The sequence below is a fragment of the Balearica regulorum genome, chromosome 2 (genome assembly GCF_011004875.1).
Source record: "Balearica regulorum gibbericeps isolate bBalReg1 chromosome 2, bBalReg1.pri, whole genome shotgun sequence".
In the NCBI taxonomy this organism is placed as follows: Eukaryota; Metazoa; Chordata; class Aves; order Gruiformes; family Gruidae; genus Balearica; species Balearica regulorum.
The window spans coordinates 49,952,149-49,960,760 of NC_046185.1; positions in this window are offsets into that span (position 1 = coordinate 49,952,149).

Genomic DNA, 8,612 nt, shown 5'->3' on the forward strand with positions numbered 1-8,612 from the left:
GAAGACTGTATCAGTTTGTCAGTCTATTGATTCTTGTTTTCTAAATGAAAGCTAGTTATTTTCTGAATAACTTATTAATACAATATTGATCTTGAAATTACTTTTGGCTACTTTACTGCCTTAACAAAAAAAAAAAAAAAAATCCACTCCAAAATTTGCCATCAGTAGCCATCCACCACACAATGCAACACATAGACAACAGGCACAGGCATTATTAGGCATCTGCAATTAGCAGTCACGGGAACCAAGCCTGTCCAGAATGTTTCATTACTTTCTGTTTTCACCAAAGCTTTTGTCCTTTGGGCTATTTCTAGGTTTTGTGGTCTGCAAGGAATCACAAGCAAGGAAACCGTGAAGTATTTGATGTCTGGCACAGGCCAGGCTGACCTTTGTGTGACCTGACTCTTATTCCTTGTCTGACAGAATATGGTGCACGGAGAAATGATAACCAGAACTCAGTTGCTGAGATTTACAAAATTCCTGATTAAGTAGGAAACAAAGTTAGGGATCTAATCAGTTGCTAAATTAAAGAATAATTGAGTGATGAGGTGGGATTGAGAAAACAGTATGGAGAAGAGCTAGGAGGACCTCAAGATGGGCAGGAAGTAATATTTAGGGAGCTGCAGGTACGGTCAAGCAGATGTAACCTGGCTTGGAATAACTAGTATAGAACTGTGGCCAATGCAATACCCTCTGGAGAGCAGAATGATCCTGTGCTCTTAGGACTCAACTGGACAAAATTACATGGAAAGAATATTGTATTGGCAGAGATTCAGGGATACATGCTAACCTATCTCAAATAGGTCTCTGATGTGAAAATCCTTATGAATCTAACAACCTCAAGTAACTGGAAATATAGATTAAGACCTAAAAAAAAATCAGAAATGTAAAGCAAAGCTATGGATTGGAACTAAAATGCATGGGATCGCACAGTGCTATATTTTGTTCAGTATTATGATTCAAGAAGCAGCCAAATCACTGACATTTCAGAGTTATGATAAGATGTCATTAGTCATGCTGGTGTATAATTTGGGAAAGTGGTTCTTTTTCTGATATAAGAATTTAATGTAGTATTTTTATACTGAACTATCAGACTAAATTCAGAAGTCATGGTACACACATCCAGTCTATTCACTTTGATGAAAAGGTTTAGGGGCTTGTTGAGGTTTTTTGCTTAGAGAATAGTGCTTATTGCCTTCTTTCAACGGGTATTGTGGTGCAGGAGGGAATGCAAAGATTAGTCCTTTCACTTAAATTTGATAAATCTTAATTTTGGCTGTTTTTTCTACTGGAGACTCTGAAGCAAAACAGGTGGCATTGTCCCCCAGAGATCCAAAGGAACCAGAAACTGCAGCTAAGTTTGAATTAGATTTATTAGAACATGTCTGGGGGAATATGGCACAGAAGGAAATTATTCTTGTTTTGTTGCCTTTGGTCTAAAAGTTACAATGGTTCATATATTACACAAAGTGATCATATCTCTCACATACAATCACTTTTTTTTTCTTTCTTTTTTTTTTTTTTTTTTAAATCTGCTGACAGCAGATCTTCAGAAAGCAGGCTGGGCATGTAGAAACAGGTGCCTTGATAATTTGAATGACAACCTTGCCACTACTTCAAGCAAAGAAAGAATAAAGCCTACACCAATGTTTTGGGGTTTAGAGCCATTTCAAGGAGCGCATCCTATAGGAATGCTTGGCTGAGATGCCACATCTCATTTTATCAGGTAATCTTCTAAGCAGCAGGAGAGTTACAAGTCAGGACAGAGGGATGTGAGCTCATCCACTGAGGTTCTTTAACTAGTATTCTAGCATTTCCCTATAATGCAAAGACTCTTCTGATGTTACGCTTAAATGCCCTGAATATCAGCCAGTTTTCTTACTCCAGAAAATGCTGCTGGGACCCACATCATGTCTATCAAAATGTTTATGTTTCATTTGATGTCCAATTTCTTGCTACATAGAAAAAAAGTGATTGAGGAAATGGTCATTAGTCCAAGTTTCATTCGTTTCTTTTGTTTGTTTGATTTATGTTCTTACTATTGCAATGTCAAAACACTGTGTTTATATCTTGGTGTCACTAAATTGTTTGGTTTTCTTTACAGGTAGCATATATTCTCATGTTGACTTCCTATAATGTTAACCATTAAAATAATGATGCAATTATGACTAAGTGTGAACTCTTCAAAAATGTTTCAGTATAGAAATTTTATATTGGCCAGTGCTACCTAACACTCCTGGATTCCACTGCAATGCTGCTACTGGTTTTGTGAATAGATTTGGTTAAGTAACTTCATTGCTCTGCATGTGTTTTTCCTCTTGCAAAATGCAGGTCATGATATTTGTCTCTTATGCTGATGCATAGTGTTATATTGGAGTAAGATAATGTACATAGATACATACACGATAGTAAAGGCTTGGTATTCTCACAACTGAGGGATTCAAGGTGAAAGTAGAATTTAAAATGCAAAAATGAATGTGGAAACATGGGTAGTAACTTATTTAAACACACTTATAAAAAATATAACATGCAAAACTGCTGTCTGGGTTTTATTATCTGGGAACCCTGGAGATATGCATCAGGAATTTCTGCTTTGGAGAAGAATTTAATTCTAGAAGTAATCTCGATTTCCTTGTCTTGATTTGTGTGATTCTATAGAGGCATAAATGCACACATAGAAATGAAAATTTACAAAAGTAACTGTTGAGAGCAAGGGGTACCAGTCAAACCAACACACATTTTTGTTCATTTCTATAATCCTTTAGAAAAACCTGGTTTATTTGCCCAATCGTGTGCATTTGTAGGGCTCATATACCACTTCTTACTGTAGCACAACTGCAGTATCATGGCACTGACAGTTCCTATTTAATTGTAATGGAACAGCTGTATTAACATTTTTGAAAATTTGTTCACTTTTGCAGGAACCTAGCTCAGCCTTCTACTCACTTGCATTTACTTAGCCAGGATGAAGAGTTTTTAAATTTACCAACATTTATTTTTTCTAAGTCCAGATTTCTTAATTTTAAAAGTTATCAGTTTCTAAGTTCCTGTTGATCTGATATATAACCAAATCAATGGTGTGTTTTCAGAAGTAAGTCCAGGGTATTTAATTTGACATTGTACTTTGCCTAGATTCTACCTCTCCTCCCAGGTTATGTCACTGTTTTGAGTAGATGATTTTAAGAGTGTCTTGAGCTTTCTACTGCAGCAATTGTTTTTTCAGATGATGCAGCATACCTCCGAAGGCTGTGAAACTGCCATTTAAACAGGCATCAGCTACGTGTGTACCCACAGGCACCAAAGAGCTTTATGAAAACTCTGGTTGTTGCATGTCAGATAATATATCCAGGAGGAAAAAAACATGAAAAGATTGCTTAAATGATCAAAACAGAAACGATGAATAACAACATGACACTGAGAATTTCTGAGCATTGAACCAGTTACAAAGCACACTTCTCAGTTCTCCTCAAACAGAGCCTGTCAGGAAAACAAAGCAAGTCAAAACCAAGTAGCACAGACAGGTCTTCTTTCTCCCAGTTTTGATCTTTTGCCTGCTACTTTGAAGAGTGAGTTGCATAATAGCTTGAATGAACAGTTAGCATTTTAATTATTTAAAAGGTCATCAATGTGTAGGAGAGCTACGCTAAAAGCTGAAGATGATTTTTGAAAACAAGCAGAAAAGACAGGAACAAACTGTAGGCAAACCTATAAAGCGTAGCTGGAGGAACACACCTTACAGGAAAGTCTGCATGAAGACCACTGCCCTTGACTCATTCACTTGCCTGTGACATTGAAGAACTACAATAAATCTAACCATGCTTACAGTCTCAACACTCCTACCTCCTCATTTAATAGAATATCACTTGGTTTTATTTTGTCTATCCATCTGCTGAGCCATTGATTTAATATCCAGTTACCTTTGCTAATTGTAGAAACCATATGGTAATTATTTTTTTTTCTAAAGAGGAACGGTGACCCACAATTTTGATTTGTGGGATACCAAATGCCACTTTTGATTGGAAATTGGGAGTTAGTTCTGAAACCAAAGCATTTTATGCTTTTAACAAAAATCAAACAAATAAAATGTATTTCTTGTGACAAAATGGGCTTGGCCTAGTACTGGCACAAGAAGGTTCAATAGCTATAGAATTGAATTTCCATATTGCCATAGAGTACATGGCATTCCTCCTCAGTAACTAGGCTGTCTGCAAGAATAAGATCATGTTTCATGGTAAAAGCAGTGCAGCCTGATACCCTGAAATACTTTCGGACTACAGAGAGACAGAAGCTTACGTAGTGCTTGAAAGGGTTTGTTGAAGACAACAGAGAAGTATTAGAAACTCCCTTAAAGTATCAAATAGAAGTGTGGTATTACAGACACGGTTTCAGAGCAATGGTAGTTGAGTATGCATATCTGTGGAACTCCAAGATTTTCCTTTCTTAGCAATCCCTGGAAACTAAGTTTGAAAGTTTATTTGGTTTCCCCTTAAGACCCAAACACCCTTTTACTGGAAGAGATGCATAAAACTTATTTATAATTTCCTAAAGCTTTGGTTTCCCTGTGTTTTGGACTGTTCTATTACAGAGATTTAAGCAGCCGGTCTCAGGCTAAACTCATTCCTAGAGCTCTTCCAGAAGCCTGAGTGTTTAGTGTCATCACTTTGGGTCTGGCCCATCTAACTACCATAATGCCGCCCCTTTCTGTTTTCGTTCAAGGATATGTTCCTGAAAAGGACAATGGCTAGTGCAGAAGTATTTCCCATCAGAATTAATGTGAGATCAGGGCAGATGCATAAAGATACTTGAAAATGAACATTTAAATGCACAGGGAGGGGATATACAACACAGAGGACAGGAAAGCAGGAGCAGGATCATCAGCTGGAGGAAATGCTGCCTTCTGAGCAGCTGGCTTTACAGAGCAGATCACTGCTCTGAAAAATCTCAGCTGCTTCACCTGTAAGACTGAACACACAGTGTAAATCTTTCAGTATGAGCATTTGTGGTGTCCCTAACTGCATGGTTGCATTTCCGTAGTTGTCATCATCTTCTTCAGATAATCCATGGGTAATTAAGGGTGAAGGACAGAAAAACAGGGTAATGATGATGGTTAGCAGAGTGCAGCATTAAGCAATTGGTAGCACACTCTAAAAAACCAGGGAGAGAGGCAACTTGTAGTAGGATGCTCTTGTAATGCAATCGCTTGTCTTCTCTCCTCAAATGTAAGCATATTTAAAGCAGTATTTTCTATTGTACATTGCAGAAAACTAATGATATCTGCCCAGGGAAGAAAATCAGTTCTTCACCCTTTAAAGCCAGACAACTATGCACAAGTAGCTTTTGTAGTCTTTCCCTTTAGATTGTCCAGAATGATACACTACCATGCCTTGCCTAGGGTTTTGTTTTGGAGAAGTACCCGAATTCTCCCTTTGCAGACATGGGCGGTCACTGAAGGACCTTTGAAATGAGCCTGGACACACAGATCCTACCAAGTCTTTTAGGGAGTGACTTGACTTCTTTGGCTGTTAGGTCTTGGAGAGTATCTCAGATAGATGTTTCATGGGAGGTAATTACAGCATTTTCATAAGAATTTTTGGACATAGGTTTGAATAGCATGTTGGTGTGAGTATTGTCAGGAAACAAAGTGGTATGTGGTAAATGGAGAGTGAGGAAAGGCTGCATGTGTCACCAGAATGGAAGCATGCAGAGTGAGGCGCTGGAATTTGGGGAAGAGTTTAGAGAGATATAAAAGGAAAATACATTTGTTTGTTTGTTTGTTATATACATCTGGGTTGATATATAACAGATACTAGGTTGAGCATCCACATCTAATACTCAAAAAATTCATCCTGCCATTCAATGAAAAAAAATGCATAGAAGGCCAGAGAGGTTTTGCTCTTTCACTCTTACTGTTTCTCATTAAATGGCTCATTGGAAGCTACAAGAGGAGTACAAAAGTATTTATCTCCTTACAACTCATGTATGTCTTAATCTATCACAGACTATTGTAGCTAGGGCCTTATGAATTTCTTTTTCAAGGTGAAGCTGCTTTTCTTACAATGAAATTTAAAAATAGTCATGAACTTCCATTTCCTCTCTGCTAAGCAATCTTACACAGCTCAAAGGGGTCAGTGTGATCGTATTCTCCAGGCTGTAAGAGGAAGCTTGCTGTGCCTAGATTTTCTGCCATGAAAAATGAAAATCTTGCTCCTACATCCAGATTGCAGAGCAGGTGCTTTGTGCGGTTCACCCCATACCTCCCAGCGTCCCAGCAGTGCACAACAGGGGAGTGCACCGCAGCTGCTTCCCAGCTGCTGCGTTCTTCTCCAGGGAAATCAGGACAAGGACAACGGTGCACAACTGGGATTCTTCCTGACATGGAGACAGCATGTGGCCAGCACATATCTCACATCCCATGGGACACATGTAACAGTGGGTGCACCCTGCACTGTAGTTGTGTCTCTTGTGGCTTTGGAAGATTTCAGAGTTCTGCTGATGCATCTTTGCTATTTAAAGATGAACATGCACCTACTGTCCGCATGCCTTGCCTGCCTTCCAGCTCGAGCCCCTGGCAGACTTGTGTTGCAGGAGCTTCACCTTGATCAGCTGAACCAACTGTTCCAACAAATAAATCAGAAATCTCCTCATATAACCTGTGATCAGTGCCCTGTGCCTGCACGGAGGTGTGCATATACATCCCTTGCCCAACAGTGCCTTCCTTTCCTGGAAGCTGTACCATCTCTGCTCAGTCAGGCACGTGGCTCCTCCGTCTCCTTACACATCAGCCTAACACTACCTAGAGACTAAGATAGTCCCTGCTAGCACTTTGTCTCCTGCATCTCACAGCCCACCGGAATCAGATAATACATAAAGGATAGGACATGCCTCCCACCTTGTACCTGTAATAACAGGATTTAAGGCAGGAATAAGCACTGGAATAGGAAGACTTGCCCATTTGCAAAGTACCAGAGCAGAACGATGCCTAGGTGTGCCATCTAACCCCTGCTGCTGCTGCTGCTGCATGGTTTTGTGATAAATATTTGTGCCAGAAAAATATTCTCTTCACTAGCTTTGTTTTTTAGACTTAAAAAAGGAACAGGAACATTTGGGTCTGCGGCTGCTCTTGATTGACTCCACAAGCCCATAACTGAATTTTCACAGGAAAAACTGCCAGGTCTGGAAAAAGATATTTGTTTCTTGAATTTTCTGTCAACACTTGAATTCCTGTTACAGCATATACGGCCAGTATTTCTCATGGAAAGAGAGGTTAACTATTGTCTAGAAGAGTTCAGAAATGGAATATGCCGCACCAAAGGGATGCTGAGAGATGGAAAGGCAGTGAATAATTGCACATGTGTTGTACTTTTGCAAAAAGCAATAAAAAGTAGGCATACTCACCAAGGAACATGCCTTGCAGACCTTCTATGTAATGAAGATAATTAGGAAAAACTATGAAGCAAGAAAATTAATGACTGATCAATTAACCTACACGTTGTTATCAAAATGAATTACTTAAACCAGAGTCCCACTCAGTGCAGCAGCTGCTGCTAATAACTATTTCATACTCAGCCTGCTGAAGACCTGGGAGGGTTGGGAGGTTCAGAGGTGCCTCTGAAGCTCTGAGCACCTGGAGGAGCGCTGTGGCGAGCCCAGGAGCAGTGGAGCGTGCGGTGACGGCAGAGCTAACCGCAGCCATCGGCTCAGGCCGCAGAGCTAACCGCAGCCATCGGCTCAGGCCACGGTGCTCGCTGCTTGGCCACCTGGCTTCCAAAACACAACATGTCGCAGCCCAGCTCTGTTTTCTGCCTCTGAGCTAACTTTGCTGGCGTGCTTCAGGAAAAACATGGTCTCGAGGTTTTGGTTTCCAAGTACCCTTGGGAGGCAAAATTAGGGACTTTTAGGTTTTATTTTTGTTTCTAAGCAACGCTTTTGTCCGCAAAGCATCTCAGTATTTCACAGGCTGTGAAGGTCTGAGAGCTAACAAGCTATTTTTAGCCCCATTAAGCAGAAAATAAACTGAAAAAAACCCCAGGCTTTTGCTTAAGAACCATACAGGAAATTTAAGAGAGAAATCCAAATTTTCAGGATTCCAACACACCTACTCTAGCCCTTTCTTTTCCTTAAAAGTTATATCTGGCTGCGTATCTTAACAATCTGCATTTTGATGCAATAGGAGCTAAAGCAATCAGTATAAAATGGGGGTGCTGTAAGCTTTGGGAGGATTTCTGGTCATCAGGACACCTGGCTCTGCTCCTGCCTTAGCCATGGACTGGCTTTGAACAGAGCTGGGAGTCTCTGTTTTCCACCTTTATGAATAACCAGGATTTCAGTGGCATTTTGCTTTTTAATAATGCTTTGAGTCCTACAGATGAAATGTTATAAAGGGATGATACATTCTTCCAAAACTATTTTTAATCTTGTGTTTATAGCAATATAATATATTGAGGAAGGTAAATTTTCACATTGCACTTAGAAACTTTTAATGCACAAGGCTTGGGACTCTGGAGAGAAGAAATGAATATCACAAGTATGTATGCAAGTGAGGGCCAAAACATCATCTCTAGCTGTCTGCTGTCCTAGGGGTCAGTTCCTTGTTTGTCCTGGCACATGGCTGC